At 42.4% G+C, this 27918-nt stretch overlaps 1 non-coding gene and 1 pseudogene across 1 annotated transcript; one reads left to right on the top strand and one right to left on the bottom strand.

Annotated features, from left to right (window-relative positions):
* Positions 1-129: 129 nt before the first annotated feature.
* Positions 130-26824, bottom strand: LOC140888381 (protein CfxQ homolog; annotated as a pseudogene).
* LOC140893973 (small nucleolar RNA R71) lies at positions 10381-10487 on the top strand. Its single transcript, XR_012153531.1, has one exon. It is a non-coding gene; the product is annotated as a small nucleolar RNA R71 (small nucleolar RNA).
* Positions 26825-27918: the final 1094 nt, after the last annotated feature.

A 27918-nucleotide genomic window follows, 5' to 3' on the forward strand; every position in this document is an offset into this window, starting at 1 on the left:
TATATATATATATAAAGGAGATAGATATATATATTCAGATATATGCGCTATCAGTGGAATAAAGATGGCTAGCTACATGATAGCTGGCCACTAAATAACACAAAATAATATTTGGTTTAAAGAAGCAAATTAATGAAATATAATAGCTTGTTTGTCTCCTAACCAGACTTTTACGGCCTGTTGTGACAGATGCTTAAGTCCAGCCTCTAAATCCACCATCCTGATGGTAAATAAGTCATCACCTTTGGAGTCGAAAGTGAGCCTGGAATCTAAGTTCTCTCTCGCATTGTTCAGCAATATATGATCCACCAATCCCCCATCCATTTTATTCCTCAGCTGTTCATTGCTGTTCTTCTCCATCACTGAAACCACGGCATCTAAAGTACACCCTTTGTCCAGCTTAAACCCGTATAATCGACTCATTTCATCTTGTCTTGTCATCTTTAACGTCAGCAATTCAGCAAGATCTTGGTTGCTATAATCCTCAAACTTGAAATGGTGTGTCACTCTTTTGCAGAATCCTTCGTTGGACGAAAACACCTGTTTCATTGGTTCGTTGTAACCCGCGAAGATCACCACAAGATCTCCATCTTCTAGCACAGACATGATCTCTTCCAAAGCTTCAACACCAAAATCAACACGGCTTGATCCACTCCGAGCGGGTGCTAACTGGTATGCTTCATCGACGAAAAGAATACCACCCATGGCTTCTTCTATCTGTACAATTAGTATCGACATATTAAACATATAGACAAAGACTTGAACTTTAAGCTCCTGAGTTGTTCAAACTCGAGGAGGATCGATATATATATATATAATTAATTTACCTTCTTTCTAGTCTTTGGCCCAGTATGGCCTATATATTCCCCCACCAAATCCGTTCTTCTCACTTCTATCATGGTATCGGAAGAAAGCACTCCCACATAATGTAGCAGCTTCCCTAATGATGCGATTATCATAAAATGACTACCCGGGGGCGAGTAAACTCCCGGAAGAAAAAGATAGGTGAATATATTTGAGAGAGTGAGTCCTGCCTCTGTTATCCAACCCTCCCTTAGCTTTTATAATGGCCATCTTGGGCCTTCAATGATTACTGGATATGGGCTAACTGACAACTTTTAGGGTGATGGGACGGCTGATCGACGGAATACTAACACTTAAATTTTCTTTAAAAATCTCTCAATTCCAGCCGAAATAATCGCAAGTGCACGATTCAAGTTATAATAAGATGTACTGAGTACGAGTATCGTCCTCAGGGACCAAACAATAATAATTTGTTTCTTTGATTTTTAACTACACAAAGTATCGAAAATTTGATTTTGGATTCTATCTAACATTTAACACTAAGAACTCAATGTAAATAATTCTAAATTTCACAACCACGAAACCAATTTGCACCACTAAAAGAAATAACAATTTGAAAATATTTTGTTGGAATTTCGGTTCACCTTCTCCCTAATTGAACTGGACGATTGGAACTTAATTAATGCGCATAAGTTTGACAGAAATCCCTGTAACATTGACACTCTCTCTTGAGGTTATGCCAAACTAATCAAATCAGTGAAACAATTAAATCTCTCTAATTATTTATCACGACCGATTGCTTTGCGTTCTATGAATTCTACAGCTTTCAACCTGGTGGTCTATGGCTATCAACATGTACTAAATACCATATCTCTATGCATATTTTAAGTCCATGGATTCTATCATTCGTCCTAATTATGAACCTATCTCTCGACAGTAATTCAGAATTTACGAATCTATGTTAAGGTAATCATCAACATAGAGAAAAACACATGATAAAATCAATTATAAACATAAATCAAATCTCAATACGTCCGGTGATTCAATCACACTACAGTGTTTCGGGGTTCGGATCCCCTTGATTCCAACAAAATATAAGTTTAGCTACTGAACGTCATTACAAAATTCAATCTAAAAACAATGCTTAACATAAAAATTCAAAAAAGATGAAGAGAAAAACTCCCAACGGAGATGAGAAATCTTCAATATTCAGAGCCGCCTCCTCCTGTGTCTGTGCGTGTGTCCAACCCTCAAAACTGTTTAATAACATCCTATTTATATTGCCCAAGAGTCCTCGTCAAACCAATTACCCGAAATAAAATATTTCCCAAAATTACGTGCAGGCGCCTGAGCGGTAGAAAAGAGCCGCCCGGGCGCCTGAGCTCTGCCTCGAGGGTTTTTCTTCAAACGAGAGTGCGCGCGGGCGGTAGAAAAGTTCCGCCCGAGCAACTGAGCTCTGCCTCGAGGGTTTTTCTTCAAATGAAAGTGCACGCGGGCGGTAGAAAAGTGCCGCCCGAGCGCCTTGTCTTTTTCCAGAAATACAAAGTCCTTCTCTTGCTTTCCTCACGGCCGCATGCGTGCAACGCCTTCTCACTATAAATCAGCATTTCCTAGTGACTTTCTGCAGTACAAATAAATCAACCAGAGAAGTGACTACAAACACAATAAAACAAAAAAAACAGAACAAAAATGGTAAGGAACAGACACAACGTAACCGAAACAAATGCAAAACAAACACAAAACATGCAAAATAACGTACAAAAACGACTCCTATCAACCTCCCCAAACTAACCTTTTGCTCGCCCTCGAGAAAAATAGGTGACAATTCTAACATGCAGAAACAACAAAAAGACGACACAAGTAGGTAAAATCAACCTTCTCAAGCCTCAAAACTTTTTCCAACAGAAACCAATCCAATCATATCAACATGCTGACCTTTTAAAACAAAAAAATTTAACAATAACTAGCAAACCTTGCAAACTTAAGAATCTCACAACTCCGTTTTTGGAATACTCTACTTCGAATTCTATTCACACATTCTAAGATCATAAGGACTTTTTCAGTTATACTGGGATCAAGATTTAGAAACATTCAATGATACACACACTCACGACTGGTATAACTCAACGAAAAATAGTGTGTGCGTGTTTTGGTCAAGAATCCACATTCATTAACCGTGTCTATCAACAGTCCATCAGCAAAATTCCTACAACCCCTCTCCACTAGTATATTGGGCAACTGTAACTCGGTCAATAGTTCTTATTCGGCTTATAATGCTAGGCTAGGTTAATGGCTCCAAATGAAGGACAAAAATTCAAAGAGGGAGTAAATGATTATCATTCTCTACAGTCTACTCCTTTTGACTCACAAATTTGCACCTCTTCTCATTCATTGATTTTCAAATTTTTCTTTTCTTTCACTTGCCTTCTGCCAACATTCTTTTCTTTCTTTATTTTTCACCACTTTTTTTTTTCTTTTGTACTGAACACAACCAACACACCATTCCAATCTCAATTTTTCATTCGGAGCATAAACAAAAATAAACTACATTCAATTTACTCCCCACAAGGTAGGAATGAGTGTTTAAGCTATGGGTAGAAGTTATAGGATATTGAACAAAGTCGAATGGGGGTTTACCACACGTTTTCACGCATGCCATTCTTTTTCTATTAAGCTCAAATTAGGCACTAGGGACACATTAAGCCAAGGGTGGTTTGAAAGGCACAGACATAATTCAGAAAGAATTGCCTATATCACTCCTAAATCACAGTATACCTGTATTGTGCCTCAAGGGATGTTTGAACTTGTTCTAGACAAATTTCAATTCACAGTTAACTCATACAGATCTCAATCAGTGCATAACAGAGAATCATCAGTAGTAAGCGATGATTACACCAAAACAAGCTTCAGATTATGCACCTCTCGTGCTCATATAAACGTGAAGGCTCAACTGGGCATCTAAGGATAATTCACGAAAAATTTTAAGCCCAAAGATCAAACAAATTGCTTCAATCATATCCAAGTTTGTATGTTTCAACTTCAGATTCAAGTATACCTCACAGAGTATTTAGAGATCTATTCATCGACTTGGTTGTACTAGTTCAAAACTATTTGTCAAGCAAAGAAGATGATCATGGATTCAAAACTAAAAAAAAAATTATTATTTTTTTTATCATTGGCTTTTTGGTTTCATTCACAACACTTGCAACAACAGTACAAACGACTCGAACGAACAAAAAGCATGAAAATAGAATGAAAACACAAAAGACACAACCTCCCCAAACTAAAGATGAGCATTGTCCCCAATGCTACTTGACACCACCAAATCTAAAAACACAAAAAGAAACATAAAAACAAAAAACACTAATCACTCCCCTGGTCTGAATCAGAATCCTCCTCATCGAGGTCTTCGGGCAGATCCCGAAGCAGCGAAGCATATTGGAATGGGAAGGGCGGAGGATATGGCGGTGGAACTGGATAAGCTGCAGGGTCCATCCCAGCATTTGCGAGCAGCCCTCGCATCATGGAATTGGTAGATTCGTTGTGGGCTGCATTCACCTCCTGGAATTTATCCATGTGTTGCACCCAGGCAGAAATTTCTCTCAGTGTCTCATTCATGGTGCGTCGAGCAGGGGTGGCTTAAGCACATTCCTCGATGATTGACCGGGTCCAGAACGTGCCCGGCCATCAGATGTAAACTCCCTAAGTCGGAACGACTTTTTCGCCCTCAAAATAGTTTCATCCACCTCCTGCGTTGGGTGCAACCATTCTTCATCGTACCTGGTTGGGACACCAGCTCGCACACAAAGTGTAAAAACAATGGTCGGAAAGAATATCGCAATGTTGGAAGTGCGAATGGACGTGTACAACTCTCGGTTGATAATCCGTCCGACATTGAGCGGCCATTGCTTGTGCAGGGCATACAGCAGCACCGCCCTGCTCATCACCACCTCATTGGTGTGGGATACCGGCATTAATCTGTGAGTCAGAAAAGCATACCACAAGGTCGATTCCAACCGCAAATATTTTTCTTTAAAAGACACAAATTTCACTGAGTCTTTCCAAAAGTTTCCATCATAGCACAGAACATTAGTAATTTCATTATAATCCGGGTTAGCCTTAAATTCTTGAAATTGGCTATCATCCACATCTGGAGTTTCCAAAAAATCATTAATAGCGGCAGGAGTGAAAGAAACCATCTTACCCCGCACGAAAACCGTTCTATCTGTACGCTCGATGGCATTGGCGTAGAACTCTCGTACCAAGGGGACAATCGCCGCTAGAGGTTGTAGGCAAAATTTGGTCCATCCTCGAGCCACGATGCCAAGGGAGGCAGTGCGTTCTTCGGAGAGATTGAATCCCCTATCTGCAATTGGATTCCTATTAGATTTGGCCGCCTCATACCTCTCCTTAGCTTCTTCCGAGATGAATTTCCCATATATGATATTGGATGGGGTAGCCCTAGAAGTGGCAATCTTTTGTTTCTTTGGCGCCATGGTGTACGAAACTTGAAGAATCAATTGATGGACCTGTGAATTGGAGAGAACAAAGAGAAGTATGGAGTGAGAGAGAGAGACGGCGAGAGAGATTAGGGTTAGGAAGAGGAATTAGAAAGGGAATTGTAAAAGAACGAAAGGGGGATCAGGTTTTATTTTTTCTGAGTCTGCGCGATGCGCCCGAGCGGTAGAAAACAGCCGCTCGGGCGCACCCCTTTTTTTTTAAAACACTGAACAGAAGGAATGCACCTGGGCGGCAGAAAATAGCCGCTCGGGCGCATCCCCCTTTTTTGAAAAAAAAATGAAAATAGAAGGGATGCGCCCGGGCGGTGAAAAACAACCGTCCTAGCGCATCCAATTTTATTTTTTTTTTTTAAAACTAAAACTAAAACAAACAAAAACAAAATTAAATAAAAGAGAAAGTAGAATGTAGTTCTCAATTTAAAGTCGAGAGCTTGACTTTTCTTCCTCCCCAAACTAGTCTTGGTCAGTCAATGTGGTGATGACCGGCATGTAATCAATGTCACCCCCCACGTAGTGCTTAAGCCTTTGAGCATTGACCGTAAAAGACTTGTTTCTGGCATCTTTGATCGCAATGGCCCCCGATGGATACACTCTGGTGATTTTATAGGGGCCTGACCACCTAGACTTCAGTTTCCCGGGAAACAGCCTCAACCGGGAGTTGAATAGCAAGACAACATCTCCTTCCTTGAATTCCCGCTGACGAATGCGCCTGTCATGTATTCTCTTGGTTCGTTCCTTGTATGAAACCGCCATATCATATGCACTGTCGCGGAATTCCTCGAGTTGATTAAGCTCCAACAATCTCTTTTCACCTGCAGCAGCAAATTCAAAGTTTAGGGTCTTAGTAGCCCAATATGCTCTATGTTCTAACTCAACAGGTAAATGGCATGTCTTTCCAAATAACAGTCTATAAGGGGAAGTGCCTATAGGTTATTTAAACGCGGTCCTATAGGCCCATAAGGCATCATCAAGTCGAAGTGCCCAATCTTTCCGATTAGTACTCACACTTTTCTCCAAAATCTGTTTGATTTCTTGATTGGACACTTCCACTTGGCCACTGGTCTGGGGGTGATATGGGGTAGAGACTTTATATTTGACACCATATTTTTTTAAGAGTTTGTCAAAAAGTTTATTGCAAAAGTGGGTGCCACCATCACTAATGATTACACGAGGTGTACCAAACCGATTAAAAATATTTTTCTTCAAAAATTTCAGTACAACCTGTGCATCATTTGTCGCATAAGATTCAGCCTCTACCCATTTTGAAACATAATCGACTGCGACCAGAATGTATTTTTTTGTCATAGAAATTGGAAATGGTCCCATGAAGTCGATTCCCCATACATCAAATATCTCACACTCAATGATATTATTTAAAGGCATTTAATACAAACAAGCGCGCATCCTTAAAGAGATTGGGCCAATAGAACCCACATTCAAGTACCTTTGCTGCTGTTTTGACTGGCCCAGCATGGCCACCTACCTCACGATCATGACAATGACTGAGGATGCTTTGCATTTCTCCTTCCGCCACACATCTTCGGATCATTGAGTCAGCACATATTTTAAAAAACGGTTCCTCCCAAAAATAATGCTTGACATCTGATAAAAAAAAAAATTTCTGATGGAAAGACAGATTATGTGGGAGTGTGCTTGTGACTAGATAATTCGCAAAATTAGCATATCATGGTGAACTTTCTATGGAAAAAAAATTTTCATCAGGGAACCAATCATCTATGTCATCTATCTCATTTGTTGCACCATCAGCAATGCATTCCAATCTAGATAGATGATCACCTACTACATTTTCAACACCTTTCTTATCCCTAATCTCTAAATCAAATTCTTGCAAAAGTAAGATCCACCTAATCAGTCTTGGTTTCGCATCTTTCTTTGCCAACAAGTGCTTAATAGCAGAGTGATCTGTGTATACTGTGATTTTTGAGAGTACAAGGTATGAATGAAATTTATCCAGTGCAAATACTACAGCTAACAACTCTTTTTCAATGGTGGCATAATTTAGTTGAGCTTCATTAAGAGTCTTGCTAGCGTAGTAAATAGTTTTGAATACCTTGTCTATTCGTTGGCCAAGCACTGCGCCAACAGCAGAGTCACTTGCATCGCACATGACTTCAAATGGAAGATTCCAGTTTGGTGATGTGAGTATTGGTGCAGTCACCAGTCTTTCTCTCAACACTTCAAAGGCCTGCAAACAATTTGAATCAAAGTCAAAAGAGGCATCTTTCATTAGCAAAGAAGAAAGAGGTTTGGAAATTTTTTAAAAATCCTTAATAAACCGCCGATAGAAGCCGGCATGGCCCAGGAAACTTCTGACTCCCTTGACTCTCGTAGGTGGAGGCAAATTTTGAATAACATGCACCTTGGCTTTGTCCACCTCGATCCCCTGCTCAAAAATTCGGTGACCCAATACTATACCTTCTGTCACCATGAAATGGCACTTCTCCCAGTTCAGTACCAAATTTGTCTCCTCGCATCTCATTAAAAAAGAATTCAAGTTATGCAGACATGCATCAAAAGATTTACCGAAAATAGAGAAATCATCCATGAAAATTTCTAAAAAATTTTCGACCATATCATAAAAAATGGCAGTCATGCACCTCTGAAAAGTAGCAGGAGCGTTACATAACCCGAAAGGCATACGTCTATAGGCAAACGTACCATATGGGCAAGTGAAAGTCGTTTTATCCTGGTCTTCAGGTGCAATCGCTATTTGATTGTATCCTGAATACCCATCTAAAAAATAGTAAAACTCATACCCAGCCAGTCTCTCTAGCATTTGATCAATGAAGGGGAGGGGAAAATGATCCTTACGGGTTGCGTCATTTAGTTTTCTATAGTTTATGCACACACGCCAACCTGTAACTGTCCTAGTGGGTATCAGTTCATTTTTCTCATTCTGTATGACAGTAATTCCCCCCTTCTTTGGTACACACTGCACCGGACTCACCCATGGACTATCAGATATAGGATAAATGATACCTGCATCCAGAAGTTTGATCGTTTCAGCTTTTACAACTTCCTGCATTTTTGGATTCAATCTCCTTTGTGGTTGGACCAATGGGTTGATGTTCTCTTCCATTAAAATCTTGTGCATGCATAAGGATGGATTTATTCCTTTGATATCCGCCACTTTCCAGGCAAACACACTCTTGTGTTTATTGAGCACCTCCATTAGTCTGGCCTCCATCTCACCTGTCAAAAAGGAAGATATTATAACAGGTAACTTATCATTCTCACCTAAAAACATGTATTTGAGATGGACAAGTAATGGTTTCAATTCCATAGTAGGTGGTTCCTCAAGGCTTGGTTTCTGGAGGACTAAATCCTTCCGGTCACCAAGGTCTTTAAGTCTAAGCTTTCCACCTCTTCTCCATGACTGGTTGTCATTCAAATATGCGGTCATCTCTTCAATTCCATCACTAAGAACGTCCACTTGCTCAGAGATAAGTGCAGCTTGTTATGGTTCCTGAAAAGTATCCTGCACATAATCAAATAACAGTGAGTCCACTACATCCAGTTGAAAACATTCTTCATTATTCTGAGAAAATTTTAAAGCATTAAAAACGTAAACGAAATTTTCTCTTCTCCCACTCTTAATAGCAACTCCCCCTTCTGGACATCTATTAATGCCTTTCCTGTCGCCAGGAAGGATCTACCCAATATGAGTGGCATGTCCAAATCCTCTTCCATATCTAACACCACGAAGTCCATGGAAAAGATGAATTTGTCCACTTTTACAAGCACGTCCTCGATTATCCCCCGTGGATATTTGATGGACCTGTCTGCCAGTTGTAACGACATTCTGGTGGACTTAGGTTCTCCCAAGCTCAATTTCCTGAACACAGAGTAAGGCATTAGATTTATACTAGCACTCAAATCACATAAAGCTTTATGAAATTGAATATCATTAATCACACAAGGGATAGAGAAAATCCCTGGATCTTTTTGCTTTAATGGGATTTTATTTTGCACCAGTGCTGAGCAATTCTCAGTCAGACTAATCATTGCATGCTCCTCCAGTTTCCTCTTGTTGGAGAGGATCTCTTTCAAGAACTTTGCATAACTTGGCATTTGCATCAGTGCATCGGCAAGGGGAATATTAATATTCAATTTCTTGAATACTTCTAGGAATTTTCCAAACTGAGAATCTAGTTTTGCCTTCTTCAGGGCTGCAGGAAAAGGTGGTGGCACAACAATTTTTGCTTGTGAAGTGGGTGAAAGTGTTGGGATAGATGACTTACCTGCAATTCTTTTTGATGTAGCCAATTCTGGCTCTTTCTCGACCTGTGGTGCAGGCTCTACTATCTTCCCACTCCTCAGTTCAATTGCTTTTACCTGCTCCTTCGGATTCTTCTTCGTGTCACTCGGCAAGGTACCCTGATCTCTGCTGGAAATTGTTTTTGCCAATTGCCCTATCTGATTCTCCAGATTCTTTATCGAAGCATCTTGATTCTGCATCCGGGTTTCAGTAGATGATATGAATTGCTGCATCATCTGCTCTAAACTCGATTTCCCTTCTTGAGGTTGTCTGCCATAGTTCTGATTCCCATATGGCTTATTGTTCTGTCCACTCCACGAGAAATTTGGATGCTGTCTCCACCCTGGATTATAGGAGTTCGAGAATGGGTCATTCCTTGGGAGATTTTGATTCCCCATGTGACTTGTCATAACTCCCTCTGGTTGAGAAAATGTTTGATAGTTTTTCGTGAAATGTTCTGCACCACATTTTTCACACCATACTTCTTGAACTCGCATCACAGAGTTTCCTATACTTAGTTCCTTAATTCTCTTGTTCATGACTTCAAGTTGAGCGGCCACTGATGTGAATGCATCAACCTGATGAATCCCATTAGATTTCCGGGCTGCACTCCTTTCAGATAAAGGGTGATAGCTACTAGATGCCATTTCCTCAATTAATTCATAACCATCCTCTGACGATTTTTGAAGTAAATTTCCACCTGCAGCTGCATCTAACATGGTACGATTAGAGTGAGAAAGACCATAATAAAAAGTTTGTACCACAAGACCGTCTGGTAATTGGTGGTGTGGACATCTCCTTAGTAGATCTTTGTAGCGCTCCCATGCTTCATAAAATGTTTCCTGTTCTCCTTGGGAAAAAGTTGTGATGTCAGTTCTTAGTTTCATTGACTTAGATGGTGGAAAGTATTTGGTGAGGAAAGATTTCGCCAGATCATCCCAAGTCATGATGGAACCTGCAGGTAAATTTGCCAGCCATGCTTTCGCCTTATCTCGTAGTGAAAAAGGGAATAAACGCAAACGAATAGCGTCATCAGAAACTCTTTGTATCTTGAATGTATCACAAATTTCCAGAAAATTTGTGAGGTGCACATAGGGTTCATCAATGACAGTCCCGCCAAATTGAAGTGTGTTCTGAATCATTTGAAGAATAGCAGGTTTTATCTCAAAGTGATTTGCCGCTACAGTTGGCCTGATGATGCTTGGTCTAGAACTTTCGATGTTTGGTAAGGCGAGATCTATCATGGATCTGTAAACTAGTTGTTCTTGTTCTTGTTCTTCTTCCATTTTTTCTTGTTGTTTCCTTCTTCTTCTTCTGTGAAAAGTTCTCTCGATTTCTGGATCAAAAGGCACTAGTTCTTCAGATGAGTGTCGCATGCACTACAAGAGAATCCTGCAGTTCACAGATGGAAAAGAGTGATTAAAATTGTAATATAGAAAAACCAAATAAAACAAATTAAAATCTCAATAGTACCCGGAAACGGCGCCAAAAACTTGATCGACGGAATACTAACACTTAAATTTGCTTTAAAAATCTCTCAATTCCAGTCGAAATAATCGCAAGTGCACGATTCAAGTTATAATAAGATGTACTGAGTACGAGTATCATCCTCAGGGACCAAACAATAATAATTTGTTTCTTTGATTTTTAACTACACAAAGTATCAAAAATTTGATTTTGGATTCTATCTAACATTTAACACTAAGAACTCAATGTAAATAATTCTAAATTTCACAACCACGAAACCAATTTGCGCCACGAAAAGAAATAACAATTTGAAAATATTTTGTTGGAATTTCGGTTCACCTTTCCCCTAATTGAACTGGACGATTGGAACTTAATTAATGCGCATAAGTTTGACAGAAATCCGTGTAACATTGACACTCTCTCTTGAGGTTATGCCAAACTAATCAAATCAGTGAAACAATTAAATCTCTCTAATTATTTATCACGACCGATTGCTTTGCGTTCTATGAATTCTACAGCTTTCAACCTGGTGGTCTATGGCTATCAACATGTACTAAATACCATATCTCTATGCATATTTTAAGTCCATGGATTCTATCATTCGTCCTAATTATGAACCTATCTCTCGACAGCAATTCACAATTTACGAATATATGTTAAGGGTAGCTAATCATCAACATAGAGAAAAACACATGATAAAATCAATTATAAACATAAATCAAATCTCAATACGTCCGGTGATTCAATCACACTACAATGTTTCGGGGTTCGGATCCCCTTGATTCCAACAAAATATAAGTTTAGCTACTGAACGTCATTACAAAATTCAATCTAAAAACAATGCTTAACATAAAAATTCAGAAAAGATGAAGAGAAAAACTCCCAACGGAGATGAGAAATCTTCAATATTCAGAGCCGCCTCCTCCTGTGTCTGTGCGTGTGTCCAACCCTCAAAACTGTTTAATAACATCCTATTTATATGGCCCAAGAGTCCTCGTCAAACCAATTACCCAAAATAAAATATTTCCCAAAATTACGTGCAGGCACCCGAGCGGTAGAAAAGAGTCGTCCGGGCGCCTGAGCTCTGCCTCGAGGGTTTTTCTTCAAACGAGAGTGCGCGCGGACGGTAGAAAAGTGCCGCCCGAGCGCCTTGTCTTTTTCCAGAAATACAAAGTTCTTCTCTTGCTTTCCTCACGGCCGCATGCATGCAACACCTTCTCACTATAAATCAGCATTTCCTAGTGATTTTCTGCAGTACAAATAAATAAACCAGAGGAGTGACTACAAACACAATAAAACAAAAAAAAAATAGAACAAGAATGGTAAGGAACAGACACAACGTAACCGAAACGAATGCAAAACAAACACAAAACATGCAAAATAACGCACAAAAATGACTCCTATCAACGGCCATCACGTGTGATTTAGACATCCCGTAGTTTAAGGAAAGAGCCCACTCCGTTGGAGCGTGGTCCATAATGATTTGGTCGGGGATTTGATCCTGACACACTCTGAGCAGACGTGGCTGTTTCCTAGCCTTGAGAATAAAGAAAACTTGGGCCCCCCCAGCTTTGCTTTCTTTTGCTCTTACCCGGGTTCTCCCCAGACTTCCCGGGGTCTCCTGAGTGCTTAGTCTCCCTGGGTTATATCATCATCCGAGATACTCCTGGCACCCGGGGGTATAGCTACCTGGGGTATCCTACTAGGATATCACCTCCTGGCACCCGGGGGTATAGCCACCCGAGGTATCCTACTAGGATATCACCACATTTCCTAAAGATAGTTGGGCTAGGACCTGCTCCGCTGTCCCGACCACCCGGGTTGTAGGGTATCACCTGGGGGTATAGCCACCCGGGGTATCCTACTAGGATATCACCACACTCCCTAAAGATAGTCGGGCTAGGACTTGCTCCACTGTCCCGACCACCCGAGTTGTAGGGTACCACCTGGGGGTATGGCCACCCGGGGTATCCTACTAGGATATCACCCCGGTATCCGAAACCCCCCGGGTGGTGACACTAGCCTTATGTCAGCCCTAACCGCTTCGTACTGCGTATGTCAGAGATTCTGTCAGAGGTCGCTTCAGCTTCTGGAGCACGCTTTGAGTATCTGTGCCGTTCAATTCAAAATACACGGCTCAGATTGCTTTGGCCTTTTCGAGTATTTAATCCACGTGACCCTTCCTTCTTTTACTCACCGTCTTCCTCCTTGCACGATTGTCCTCTGGTTTCCTGCGCCTTTCTCCTGCTTCCATCACTCGTTCCTTTGCACTCTCTTATTTGCTCTTTAACCTGTAAGTTCCTCCTTCCCTTATGTCTACTGGTACATCTTCCACCTCTGGGGCGAATGCCAAAGGCTCGCCCAGAGACGAAGTTCCAAGCGATAGCTCGAGCGATGCTCGCTCCGCCTCTGCTCTTCCTTCCCAGCCCCGTTTTTCTAGAAAAACCTCTCGTCCTAAAACTTCCGCGGTTTCGTCTTCCCACGTGAAGGGAAAAGGAAAAAAAAGTGAAGAACCCTACACCCCTCGCATCTGCCCCTTCAGCCCTAGGTTGGTATACCTATCTTCCCAGCACCCTATCCCAAGGTGCTGCGGAGGAACTGCGCGGCTCATGGGAAATCCCTTTGTCGTATTCTTAATTTCGCCCTTTACCAGGGAGCACCCCCGACACCCCTCCGGCAGGTTGTTATACCTTCTTTCGAGACCAAATCCGCAGTGGTCTTCGATTTCCTATTCCTCCCTTCTACCTGGCAGTTGCCGATTTCTTTAGAGTTCCTGTCAACCAGTTCCACCCCAACTCTTTCCGAATTATGGCCTCCACTTACATTCTTTTTAAAATGCACAATTTAGCTATCACTCCTCTCGTGCTTCACTATTTTTTTACCTGTCGATTTAACGAAGGGGCCTTTTCCCTAGCTGCCCGGCTGAACACCCTCTTTCTTTCTGATATCCCCTCTTCTTTGAAGGGATGGAAAGAAAGGTATTTTTTCATCTGTCCCCCGGCCCCTTTTACTTTTAGGACCGGGTTCTTGTCCAGTCTCCCCTTGCAACCTGAGCTCCCTGACCATTATAAAGTCAAGGAGCCTTATGTTCGCAGCTTGGCCTTAGTTGGCAATAAAAACTTTTCTTCTCCTGTCCTTTTAACAAACGAGAATATGATAGCTTACGGGTTGAGTACCCGGGTGGAAGATCCCCTTAACCAGGTGATCGACGCATACGGTGCCCCGGGAGCTCAACCTGGTAACTTGTGATTCTCCTACTCCTATTTGTTTTGATCCCTTTCTAGATATCTTGATATTGATATGCTTCTTTTGCTGCAGATTCGTCCGATATGATGAGGGAGGAGTTTGCTCGCCGGGCTGCGGAGAGGCAAGCCGCTAAAGAGAAATCTCATGCCTTGGCTGAAAGGAGGAAAAAAGCCAGGGAAGAAGAGGAGAGCCGCGCTATCCTCTCCGGCCCCCAGCGTCTGCCGATCCCTCCAACCCTTCTCCCAGTCCAAACCACCATTCCCGCTGCTCTGCCTCTTCTTACGACCAAGGGAGTCTCAGAAGGCCGAGCTATGGGATTGACTTCTCCCCAGTTTGAATCCCACTCGCATCTGTCTTTGTTCGCAGAGGACTTGGAGGACAAGATACCTCTATCCCAGCGCAAGAGGAAAGCTACCCGGGAGCCAGATATGATCATTCTAAGTGACGCGGAAGACGCTGTCACCCCCGGCTCTTTCTCTCTAACTCTCCCAGCCAATCAAGACATGCCCTGAAAGAGTGGGTGCCCAGTGAGCCAACTTGTGGCTATGGGCTTTGATGACTCTTTGTACAAACGATCTTTTGTTTAATGTAATTTACACTTTTATTAATGGCAATGACTTTATCTTTCTTCATATTGTTATATTGTGATATACTATTGTTGTTTTGATAAAGACCTTGAATATACTATAGTGTATGTAAGATGTGGTAGAACATGGGGATGTCTATCATGAAATACATCTTATAGTCACTGTATATTCTAAACTGTTCCTAGTCGATTGAGCCGTCCGATAATAAGGATAAGGATCGCTCGAGTTTGAGACTAGCTTTGCGATGCGGAGTACCACGTTTCATTGGTAGGGAACATGGAGATGTTCGAAGCATGCAAATGGATATTCATAGGATGAATAATCGAACTACCCTATCCGGACTTTCCAAGTGGTTATCACTTATCGAGTGGATAAAGTCCGCGGTTTTGGTTGTACACCATTAGTCCTTACTACTTGAAACATCATGGAGACTCTATATGCTAGTACTGTACTTTGACTCGTTTACCGACTCTATGGGGGTCATCAGGTGTCGGGAATGGGTACAGTTACAACACATATAGGAGTCGATGCATTGTTGTCAAGGATTCACCACATACTTGCGAGTGTGGATATCCTATGCGATCTGAGAAGATATTAGTGTGACGAATCTCTGGCCAGAGTACTTGATGTGATTTAAGAAATGGTTTCTTAGTAGCACATGCGATGTCACTAATTTGATCTTCAAGATGTATTGCATAGTTATCGAATCTTGAGCGACTCTCGATATACCAATGGTTGTTGATTCGATCGGGATATATGGATGAAGGGACCGTACTGTACGCTAACCAAAATCTACTGGTTCTTGTAGGCACTATCAGTGATACCTAGGGAATCATGGGGCGATGTTGCTAGGCGCTTTACCATGATTCGTTGGGCAAGTCGGAAATCGTTGTTCCGAGTCACAAGGAGTTGTGAGCCCACGGCTAGCTGTATCCCTGAACCATTGAGGGTCACACAGTGTAATGGAGTTTTAATCCCCGTTGAGATAGTTAAATTTAAAGAGTTAAATTTAATGAATAAAGAAGTTGGACTTCTTAAATAAGAGTAAGGGAGTAGGATTTCCTAAAATGACATAGGGATGTACATTTTTGGAAACCACTGAATTCGGATTCAGGAAAATTTATCTTGACTTTAAAATGTGCAGAAATGGTTTCTGTGCACATTGGTAAAATTGGTTTATCAATCGGAGTCACGATGAATTTTATATTAATTTCTGAACATGCGGGCTTTGCTTGTCGGGCCTCAACTTATGACTAATGGGCCCTAAGGTGTTAGTGGCCTGCATTATAAATAAGTTATTGCAGTACAGAAATTACACACAACAGGTCATAATTTTGAGAGAAAAATTTCGAAACCCTAGCCTCTCTCTCAAATATTTCGGCCGAACACCCTCCCTCTCTCTTTCTGAGAAATTCCGGTCTGTGATTTTGAATTGCAGTCTGGAATAGCGAATCAAATTCGTTTATTCTCTTCGCAGAAAACTTCTGATAGATTTTCTAGTGCAATCTATCAGAGGGATTAAACCTCCATTCGTGGACCTGATTGAAGGAGTTCATCAGTTCCTGGGAGAGACAACAAGAGCAGAGAAATCTGTTGGAGTCCAATAATCTCGCTTCGAGATTGAAGGTAAAATTTAATAATTGTTATTTAATTTTACACACACTTATAATTTAATCGTTAAACGGTTGATACCCACACTATGGAATTGTTCAATAATAAAATTTTTAAACTTCCGCTGCACCGGGTATCAATCGTGATTGATCTGAACGCCAGTTTTCCAACATGCCCTTGGTAACGAATTGGGATACCCAATCGACCAGTATGGAGCACTTGGGCTGTGCTTTGGGAAATCGAATAGAGCCTTCTACCTGGAACTCTTGGTTTCCCCTATTCCTGACAGGGACCACCTCCTCCAAGGCTGCTGCGGTCCAAAGTTTGCTTTCCTCCGACGAACGAACGTCCCTGTCGGTGAGGGGCGCTACCTCCAAGTTCTCGGAAGGCATCTCTCATGCCTATATGGTGAGTCTAGGTCTTGTGCTTTATCACCACCCTTCTCTTCCTTTGGTTTTTATTTTTATTCTTTTCTACAGGATTTATGCATGCTGGCTAGCGCCCTAGAGTAGACGAACTCCACCCTTAACCGAGAAAGAGAAAAGACTGATGCCTTCGAGGAGCACATGGCCCAACTCTGCCTACGAGCTGCCAGCATACAGGAGATGCATGAAGCAGAGATGCGCTCTGCTTTAGAGAGCTCCCGGACGGAGGCTACTCAAGAGCAGGAGGAGTAGAAGAAAAAGCTAACTGATGCACAGGACCGCTACTCGAAGGAAATTCAATCCCTTCGGTCCCAACTAGAGGAGACTTCGAGAGACCTACACCGGGCCCAAGAAGAAAAAGGCGTGGCTCAAAAAAGGGCGGAAAGAATCCAACTCTCTGCAGAGAAAATGCAGGATAAGCTGAACGTGGCCCGCACAGAGGCGGATCTGTATCATTCTCTGGCTTTGGACACTATTCAAGCTTTGGAGGAATGCTCGAGTTCTGAGGCTGACTGGAAAGAGTCTTTCCTGTCTTCCAAAGAGTTTGAGAAAATAGTGATTGATAGGTCTTTTGAATTTTTTACACAAGGCTTTGATCTTTGTGCGGCGCAATATGAAGAGGCCGGGCTAGTTCAGGAGGGGTTCCTGATCTTAACCATGCCATTGATTCTCTGCCCTCCGAGTCAATGGGCGAGGGAGAGGAACCTCGGGAGAGAGCAGCCTTGCCCTAGATCTTAGGCTTTAGGCTTTTATTTTTCTTTTCCAGTAGATGCTTTTTGTAAGTTACATTTTGTAAGCACTCTTTTATTTAAGGAATGGCAGACTTTTCTTTATTTTAGAATCTTTTTACTTTTGCATTCCTCCTTTTTTATGGGCTTGTTAATGCTTTGGAAAACCTTTTGTCTTTTAGCCTAAAACTATCACCAGTTCTTGAGTTCCCGGGTAGTGGATCATTTTGACTTATATTGCTCGTGAATTATCACGGGCGTTTGAGTATCAGGGTGGTAGATCACCTGAGTTTTTGGGTGCCAGGGTGGCGGATCACCTGGACTTATATTGCTCGTGAATTACCACGGGCGTTTGAGTACCAGGGTGGTAGATCACCTGGGTTTTTGGGTGCCAGGGTGGCGGATCACCTGGACTTATATTGCTCGTGAATTACCACGGGCGTTTGAGTACCAGGTTGGCGGATCACCTGAACTTATATTGCTCGTGAATTACCACGGGTGTTTGAGTACTAGGGTGGTAGATCACTTGGGTTTTTGGGTGCCAGGGTGGCGGATCACCTGGACTTATATTGCTCGTGAATTACCACGGGCGTTTGAGTACCAGGGTGGTAGATCACATGGTTTGGGTGCCAGGATGGCGGATCATCTGGACTTATATTGCTCGTGAATTACCACGGGCGTTTGAAGACCAGGGTGGTAGATCACCTGGGTTTTTGGGTGCCAGGGTGGCGGATCACCTGAACTTATATTGCTCGTGAATTACCACGGGCTTTTGAGTACCAGGGTGGTAGATCACCTGGGTTTTTGGGTGCCAGGGTGGAGGATCACCTGGACTTATATTGCTCGTAAATTACCATGGGCGTTTGAGTACCAGGGTGGTAGATCACCTGGGTTTTTGGGTGCCAGGGTGGAGGATCACCTGGACTTAAATTCTATGCTTACAATAGATACAAACATACTTTTTATTTATATAACCGGCAGAAACATAATTTACAGGAGAGCTTGCATTTTCAAGAATAATACGACTTAAGATGCATAGTGTTCCAGGGTCTTTGTAGAGCCTTGCCCCGGTTGTCTTCTTGGTACCAGGCATTCCTCCCTACCCTTCAAGTTATTTTGTAAGGTCCTTCCCATTTTGCTTCTAGCTTTTTTACATCTCCTGCCGGGTTAACCTTCTTTAATACCAAGTCTCCTATCTGGAAGTCTCGGGGTTTGATCTTTTGATTGAACGCCTTGATTATCCTGCTCCGATAAGCTTCCATTCGAATAACGGCCCGCTCTCTTTTCTCCTCAATCAGGTCTAACTCTTGCGTCCGGTCCATGGTTTCTCCCTCCTGGTAGGCTTTCACCCGGGGGGAGATCTGTCCAATTTCTATTGGGATCACGGCCTCGGACCCATACACCAGGCTGAAAGGTGTTTCCCCTGTGGTCGTCCGGGGGGTTGTGCGATAAGACCATAGCACACCAGGGACCTCCTCCACCCAACTCCTACCAGCGCCAAAGAGTCGGGTCTGCAGAGATTGGACGATGGCCCTGTTAGTTACTTCCGTTTGTCCATTGCTCTGCGGGTATGCTACGGAGGTGAATGCCTGCTTTATCTTCATCTCTGTGCACCAATCCTTCATTTTCTTTCCCTGGAATTGCCTCCCATTGTCCGAGACGAGCTTCCGGGGCAAGCCGAATCGGTAGACAATGTTCTTCCAAATAAATCCCAACACCGCTTCTTCAGTGATTCTTGCCAAAGGTTCAGCCTCTACCCACTTAGAGAAATAATCCACCGCTACTAGTAAGAACTTCTTCTGTCCGGGGCCCGTGGGGAACGGTCCCACGATGTCCATGCCCCACTGATCAAAAGGGCAAGAGGCCCATACCGTCTGTAACTTTGTTGCTGGTTTACGAGAGAAGTTCCCAAACCTTTGGCACCCTTCACAGGTTTTGACTACCTGCCGGACATCCTGTTGCAGGGTGGGCCACCAGTATCCTGCTAACAAGGTACGCCGGGCCAAGCTCAGAACCCCTCCGTGATCTTCGCAGCAGCCTTCATGTATTTCCTGAAGTACATAACCCACTTCTTCCCAGGCTAGGCACCTTAGCAAGGGACCCTGAAAAGATCGCAGGTACAATTTTTTGTTAACCAGGGTAAATCGAGTTACCTGTCTCTTGAGCTTCCGGGCATGTGCCTCATCCTCAGGAAGGATCCCCGTTTGAAGGTACTTGGTGAGGGGAGTCATCCAGGATTCCTTCTCGGTCTCTTCTGCTTTTCCTTTTATGGCCATTACCGATCCGGACTGCTGTATCACCTCCCGGCTATCAATACTAGTCAGAGATGATGCCATCTGGGCTAGGGCGTCCGCCTCAGTATTATGCTCCCTGGGAATTTGTTCAACGCTCCAGCTAGAGAATTCCTCTCCCTGCTGCTTGATAAGCCCCACATACTCTTGTAATCTCTTCTCCCTGATGCTAAAGGCCCCCTGGATTTGCTGCACTACCAGTTGAGAATCTGAATACACAATTACGTGCCCTGCTCCTGCCTCCCGGGCCAACTTCAAACCTGAGACTACCGCCTCGTACTCCGCTTCATTATTAGATCTGAAAGAAGATAACCTTATCGCAACTTTAGTTTTCTCCTGAGTAGGAGAAATGAGGATTACCCCCACCCCGCTTCCTTCCAAACTGCTAGCCCCATCTACAAAGACTCTCCATACCTCTTCCTGACCAAAAGTGATGACCTCGGTCAGAAAGTCAGACAAAGCTTGTGCCTTAATAGCCGCCCGAGGCTTGTATTCTACATCATACTCTCCTAGCTCAACTGCCCACTTGACCAATCGGCCTGAGACATCCGGATGAGTCATCACCTGACCCAAAGGGCTATTGGTTAAGACAGTGACCGGATGAGATAGAAAGTAAGGCCGGAGTTTTCGGGCAGTTAAGATGAGGGCCAGGGCCATCTTTTCCATTTCACTGTACCGCATCTCAGGTCCCTTCAAAGCGTGACTTACATAATAAACTGGCTTTTGATCTCCTCCCTCTTTTTTTTATTAGCACCGTGCTTACAGCAAACTCTGTCGTGAAAATATAAACCCATAGCCTCTCCCCTGGCTCAGGCTTAACCAAGATAGGCAGATTTGCCAGATGCTCCTTCAACTCCCGGAAAGCTCGTTCACACTCCTCACTCCATCCAAACCTCTGAGCCCTCCTCAACACTTGAAAGAAATGATGACTCCGATGGGCAGACCGAGCAATGAAACGAGATAGGGTAGTGATTCTTCCGGTCAACCGCTGCACCTCCATAATGGAGGAGGGTGATGGCATCTCCTTCAGGATCTTTATCTTCTCCGGGTTTACCTCTATTCCTCTTTCGGTCACTACAAATCCCAAGAATTTCCCACTTTTTACTCCAAACACGCACTTAGCCGGGTTGAGCTTCACCCCATACCTTCGCAAGGTACTAAAGGTTTCTTCCAAGTCAGGAATAAAATGGTCCCGGGTCCTGGATTTCACCAGAATATCGTCCACATACACCTCCACATTCTGGCCCAATTGATTTTGGAATACTTTATCCATCATCCTTTGATATGTGGCTCCTGCATTTTTTAATCCAAAAGGCATAACCACATAACAAAACGTTCCTCCCGATGTAACAAAACTGACCTTATCCTGGTCCTCTTTAGCCAGGGGAATCTGATGGTATCCTTGGTAGGAATCCATAAAGAAAAGCAGCTTATAACCGGAGGTAGAATCCACCAATTGATCAATCCGGGGCAGGGGATAGCAGTCTTTTGGGCAGGCTTTGTTTAAGTCTCGGAAATCCATACACATTCTCCACTTTCCTGTAATCTTGGGTACCAGCACCACGTTAGACAACCAACTAGGAAACTGTACCTCTTTGACGTGCCCCGCCTCCAGCAGCTCCCGGACTTGTTCGGCAATGACCCTGTCCTTCTCTGCTCCAAAGTGTCTCTTCTTTTGCTTGACAGGCCGGGATCCCGGGAGGATATTCAACTTTGCTCAGCCAAATGAGCCGGGACTCCCGTTAGCTCTTTGGGAGACCAGGAAAATACATCCGCGTTCTGGGCCAGACAAGTTTTCAATTGCTCAGCCAAAGCAGGCTCCAGACCCCGAGCCATCCGAGCAATCCGAGCAATCCTTCCTGGCTGTCCAGGCATTACCTCCACCTCCTCATATTCCTCCTTTAATTCCTTCACTGCGCATACCTCCTCCTGTTGCGGATCATCCCTTCTCTCCTTTCCCCGGGCCCTCTTATTGTCCACTCGGATGGTGTCCGCATAGCATCGCTGAGAGGAATGCTGATCTCCCTTTACCTCGCCCACTTGATTTCCCACCGGGAATTTGATCTTCTGGTGGTATGCAGAGGCGACAACCATAAAAGCATTCAGGGCCGGTCTTCCTAGGATGATATTGTAGGAAGACGGGGCTTCCACCACGGTAAAGAGGGCCATGACAGTCTTCTTTATATCGCCCGATCCCAGGGTGATTGGTAGCCACACTTCTCCTCTGGGCCTAACGGTATGTCCTGCGAACCCATACAGAGATGTTTTCACGGGATGGATCTCGCACCCCTGTAAGTCCATTTGCTCGAATGCTTCTTGGAAGATGACATTTACAGAACTCCCCGAATCCACAAACACCCTTCTCACGTCATAGTTAGCAACTCGAGCCTGGATAAGTAAAGCGTCGTTGTGAGGCAGACATACCCCTTCCAAATCCCCCGGCCCAAATGTAATGATTGGGCTGGGGTCCAGTCTCCGGGCCTCGATACCCTTTACTCCAAGATTTTCGAGCCCTATTAGAGTCCCCATCAGTGGACCCTCCCGAAATCATGTTGATCACTCCTTTAGAAGATCCCTCTCGGGGTTCTTTTTCTGGCCTTCGAGGCGTCATCTCCCGAGCTCTTGGAGGGTCGGGCTTATTGGCCCGTGTGATGTCGAGCCGTGGCACCCAGGGACGTCCCCACTGCTTTTTCTCCACGTGCCTTGCTTCCTTCGGTACAGACTGTCCTGGCTCTGATATGAGCCTCCGGCACTCACTGGTGTCATGGGTGTTTACCCGATGTATTGAGCAATATTTTCCCGGCCTCTTTGGAGGCAACGGTTGGAAATTCTCCTCACATAGATGAATCTCTTGGTCCCGAGCTATCCTGTGGGGAGCATAGGTGGCAAGCCTCCCTGGTTGATCCGGCCTTGTTCTCCCCAGATTACTCTGGTTTCCTTTCTCCCTGTGTGCTTCCTTCTTGTCTTTTTCCCTCTTCTGCCGCTGGGCTTCTTCCATGTTGATATATTTTTCAGTTCGAGCCAAGAGGTCCTCGAAGTACCGGGGAGCCCTCTTGACTAAAGACCGAAAAAATTCTCCTTCTTTAAGTCCCTGTGTGAAAGCGGTGATTTTGGTTTCCGGCACACATGCAGGTACTTCCAGGGCCACTCTATTGAACTTTTTAATATAAGCCCTCAGAGACTCCTCGTTTGACTACTTTATTTCAAAAAGGCTGAGAGTGGTCTTTTTATATCGCTTGCTACTGCTGAAGTGTTGTAAAAAGACTTCCCTGAATTCTTTGAAAGTCTTAATACTACATTCTTCCAAGTTTTCGAACCACCTTTGAGCAGAATCCACCAAGGTAGTCAGGAATACCTTGCACTTAATTTGATCACCATAGCAATGTAACATTGCCACGTTCTCAAATCGGGTCACATACTGTAAGGCCCGGGATTAATTAGAAATTAATCCGAATTTAATTTGATTTTAATCCGAGTATATTTAATTTGGGGATATTTAGAGTTTTGATTTAAATTCTAATATTCTTAAATTATTTAGGATTGAAATTGAATTAAAATAAGGGCCAAGGACCAAATTGCAATTATTGAAGAGTTGAGAGACTAAAGTGCAATTTTGATTGAAAGTTATCAGATTTGTATTGTAAGACTCAGCATGTGCACGTGTAATTCTTTCTCAATTCAGAAATCAAGAACAGAGCCCGTTCCTCTTTATTTTTCCTTTGAAACTTTGAGTTTCAATTTGCCGTAACTTTTGAACCGGTTGTCCGATTTCAATTCCGTAAATTGTTCTGGAATCCTTACGATGAGGGCTTCGATTTCGTGTAAGTTTTATGTTGTGTTATATGGATTTCGAAATCAATAAAGGGCAGATATCAGATGTTGAGTTTTCGATTATGTTTATCGACGTTTATGCAATTTTATCTCGAAACCGGATTGATGAGTTTGTGTTATTTGTATCCAATCTTGATTCCAGCATGTTAATCGATTTTTATAGCTATTGAGATGAGGATTTGAATGAATTATCAGCTGGTTATTGACTTGAATATACGTATGATTGGGTTTTGAAGTTAGAAATGGTTTCGGGATTACGTCGGTTATCGATTTTGAATCGCTACGCCGTCGATTCGAGTTTTTGGATCATTTTGATAGCCTATATCTGAGCTAAAGTAGTTATCTTGATGATGTTAATGTTATAGCATTTTTATTCTTCAATTTCAGTTGAGTTTGAAGGCTAAACGACTCAAGACGCCGACTTAAACTAACGAAGAAAGAGTTGAGGTTTGAAATGCGATTGATTGATGAATTCTTGATGGTTTTGACTCGTTTCTGAAATGATAGATTGCTATGGAGTTTGATATATGTGTTTTGGTTGTATCTTTCAGATTTGAAGAGTTCAGAATCAAAGTAAACGAAGGTATAATGACGACATCGCGAAGTAGGGACTTTGAAACTCAAGAATGATTATCTTTGAGTTGGCCCGCAAAACTCACATACTTGTTTATGTTTTGATTTGATTGTGATGTTGTCGATTCATCTCAGGTAGTGGATCTTTATATTCGAGTTGATATGATGCTATATTGAATTGATTCTATGCCAAGGTTGCTGTTAACCTTATTTGCGAGTCGGTTACAAACTCGTTAGATGGATATCCATGTCAAGATCAGTTATGAATCTTGATGGCTTTGAAGTTATGTGAATCAATTCATTTGTAAAGCGTTTACGTACTCTATTTGTTGAGTCGAGTTTAAATAGAGTCAAGATGATTTATTTAACGCTTTCTATATGTTGGTTATACTGAGAATTGTTTCTCACCGGAGTTTATCCGGCTGTTGTCTTGTTTTGTATGTGTGCATAACAACAGATGGGGCAGGAGCTAGTCATCGACGTCATTGACAGCTGGGAGAGTCTAGCACGTGAGGACTCGGTTTGTAGATGGTGTCTTGAACTTTAGAAGCACTAAACCTTAGTTATGTTGGTTTTGGAATACATGTATGAAACTTGATATAGTTGTGGTCGTTTACGATCTTTAGCGACTTGTTTGATGTAATAAAATACATGTATAAATGCTTGAGACCTTGTTTGTATGTAGTTGCAAGTTCCAGATCTTTTAAACCATGTTTTGCATTGATTATGGTGATGAGATTTGATAGTGTATTGAGTTTGACAGCAAAAACTCTTCTCCAAAATTTCTGGAATTTGGAGCCCGCTCGATCCGCAGAAGTTGACGGATCAAGCGAGCCCTGTATTTTGCAAACAGAACTTTTGAGTTTTTGGCTCGCTCGATCCGCAGAAGTTGACGGATCGAGCGAGGCCAAATTGGGTTCCATCCGAGAGCTGAGCAATTGTGCTCGCTCGATCGGGTGTTTTTCACCGATCGAGCGAGACACTGAATTTTTTTTAAATTTTTTTTTTTTTACTTTGCTCTTGGTTTCTTAATTGATGTTTAATGAATGTTAATTGTTCATTAATTACCCTAAGATGAGATTAGCAACCCGAGGTCCCCACACATGCTCCTCTGGATCAGTGCTACCATCATACTCCTTGATTTTGGCAGATTTGAAATGGATCGGTAATGGCTCCCTAATGATTTCCGAGGAGAAAGGACAACCCAGACTTTTGACCCGCAAAGATTCCCGCGGGTCCGTGTTCTCCAGTTTTTGTATTTTTTGTTTCAGCATCTCCAGCTCCCCCGCCATGGTGATATTGGCGGACCCGGCATGTGAGTTTCCCTCCTCTTCCAAGTGTATACCTCTGCTCTTCTCTTTTTCGGGCCTCGGCTCCTGTTCTTCTCTTCCCTCTAATCCTTTTTCATTCACATTTCCTTGGCCATCCTTTCCTCCTTCTTGCTGCATTGCCATGACTCTTTGTACCGCGGCGTCTACTATAGCATTCATTTGTTTTTGAATTGCGGCCACTGCTCGACGAGAGCTTTCTGGATCATCAATGATGGTCATATCTACGCCTTGAACTTACTTTCCCACAGACGGCGCCAATGATGCGATTATCATAAAATGACTACCCGGGGGCAAGTAAACTCCCGGGCGGAAAAGATAGGTGAATATATTTGAGAGAGTGAGTCCTGCCTCTGTTATCCAACCCTCCCTTAGCTTTTATAATGGCCCGCTTGGGCCTTCAATGATTATTGGGTATGGGCTAACTGATGGCTTTTAGGGTGATGGGACGGTCATCATGTGTGATTTAGACATCCCGTAGTTTAAGGAAAGAGCCCACTCCGTTGGAGCGTGGTCCATAATGATTTGGTCGGGGATTTGATCCTAACACACTCTAAGCAGACGTGACTGTTTTCTAGCCTTGAGAATAAAGAAAACTTGGGCCCCCCCAGCTTTGCTTTCTTTTGCTCTTACCCGGGTTCTCCCCAGACTTCCTGGGGTCTCCCGAGTGCTTAGACTCCCTGGGCTATATCATCATCCGAGATACTCCTGGCACCCGGGGGTATAACCACCCGGGGTATCCTACTAGGATATCACCTCCTGGCACCCAGGGGTATAGCCACCCGGGGTATCCTACTAGGATATCACCTAATATTCTTGCCACGGTAGTCTTACCAGTCCCTGGATTCCCAAGAAATGCCATGTGAGGCTTCTTTCTTGGACCCAAATTTATCCCCGTCGCGCGACGTTTTTTTTGTCTAAAAGCACACCTTTTGCCAACTTCCAAAGCTGTTGTTTCAGATCCCTTAATCCAACTATCTTCGACAAATCCTCATCGAGCGCATCCATTTTTGCTTGTTTTGCATCACTGTCGTCATGAATATTGTTTCTCGGCTCTTGATCCATTATTTGTGCTTGTGTTCCTTCACTATCGACATGATCATGATTGTTATTGTTTCTCGGCTCTTGATCCATTCTTTGTGTTTGTGTTCCTTCACTATCGCCATGACCATTTCACTATCGAAAATATTTTCTTATAGTAAAAAATATTTTTTTATAAATGACATAAATAAAATATTTGTATCACAAAATTTTCCCATATGAAATGACACATATGAGCATCTAAGAGAAGTGATTTTTATGTTTAGAGATGATATCCCGGATTTGATAAGGATGAACAAGATTGTGAAAAATAATGAAGGGCAAAACTTGTTTTTGAAAAGGAGTATTATATATAATTTACATCTTATCTTTTTTTCCCCTTGAAGAATACAATCTTATCTTCTGTTACATAATTTATGGCACAACAAACATGCAATTTCAGAATCCGAAATATTATTTATTTATTGTTATAAATGAGAATCTAAGTCAAGGAGGTAATTAAAGTTTAGTGGACCCAAATGTGACGAGGGCTACTTGTTTAGTCAACAAAATAGTTTTTAATATCCAACTTGTGCATTGTTTTGTACTTTTGTATACGTACATATTTTGGAAAAAATCGTCGTTTTTCAATACTTTTTTTTAAATTATCATGATAGTAAAATACATTATTGTTATATATATATATGCTCCGATACTAAAATAAACAAACAACCACCAATTATTACTGAATAAAAATAAATAAAGACGTAACTTTGATAAAATGTAAGTAGAAAAAAATTTAATCTCTACATATTATTTTCGATTTCAATATCAATGAAATTATATATATTAAAGAAAAAACCCATTCATTTAAATTTTTATAGAAAAAAATTCCCGCTCCAAAATAAAAATAAAAATTAATGTCCTTATCCTTAAAATACTCTAACTGATTAATGTCACCATATTTAGGTAACGTTTGAAAGAGAAACACTTATCAACTGTTCTTTAACAAAATTTCAAAACTTTATTAAAGAAAAGTTGATAAATGTTTCTTAAAAGTTCTACAAAACACTACCTTCATGGACTTCATGACTTGCCTTCGACTGTCCCTGTGAATTATATGATTTAAGTTTATAAAAAGCGAGAAGTGTGACAACAGACAAGGAGCTTTAAGTTTTTTAAACTTAAGCGAGATTATTATGAGTTTA

The sequence above is a fragment of the Henckelia pumila genome, chromosome 3, assembly GCF_033568475.1.
Source record: "Henckelia pumila isolate YLH828 chromosome 3, ASM3356847v2, whole genome shotgun sequence".
Taxonomy (NCBI): Eukaryota; Viridiplantae; Streptophyta; class Magnoliopsida; order Lamiales; family Gesneriaceae; genus Henckelia; species Henckelia pumila.